Source organism: Plectropomus leopardus, unplaced genomic scaffold (assembly GCF_008729295.1).
Source record: "Plectropomus leopardus isolate mb unplaced genomic scaffold, YSFRI_Pleo_2.0 unplaced_scaffold78958, whole genome shotgun sequence".
Taxonomy (NCBI): Eukaryota; Metazoa; Chordata; class Actinopteri; order Perciformes; family Serranidae; genus Plectropomus; species Plectropomus leopardus.
In genome coordinates, this window is record NW_024686974.1 from 1 (window position 1) to 488 (window position 488).

General features: G+C 51.4%; 1 non-coding gene across 1 annotated transcript; it reads right to left on the reverse strand.

Moving 5' to 3' along the window:
• Positions 1 to 337: 337 nt before the first annotated feature.
• Positions 338 to 409, reverse strand: trnad-guc. Its single transcript has one exon. It is a non-coding gene; the product is annotated as a tRNA-Asp (tRNA).
• Between the last annotated feature and the right edge of the window lie 79 nt (positions 410 to 488).

Below are 488 nucleotides of genomic sequence, written 5' to 3' on the forward strand. Positions count from 1 at the left end.
TATGGAGCTGATTTTATCGCAGCGTGCCCCAGCTGCCATAGCCTCTCGGGGTCCTCTCATCCACCAGGGACAGCGATGTAAAGAGGTTGTCATTGTGGTTCAGTGGTAGAATTCTCACCTGCCAAGAGGGAGTCCCGGTCAATGCAAATATCCTTTGCTTCGATGAAATTGTGCTAATTGGCCTAAATGTGTGCTTAGTCTGTCAGTGAGCCATCCGGAAATCACTATTACAGTGCTCTTGCTCTTGCTGCCACTTTTCCAGCCGATTCAGCATATTGTTTCGCCATATGACATGGACGAGGTGAGGTGATGCAGCACATTTGAAAAGGCAGCTAACCTCCCCGTCGGGGAATTGAACCCCGGTCTCCCACGTGACAGGCGGGGATACTCACCACTATACTAACGAGGAGTTGTTTATCAGCCCTCCACGCAATACTGGTGGATGACCACGAGTCAAAGCCTACTCATCAGCCGAGGCAGCGGCCTCA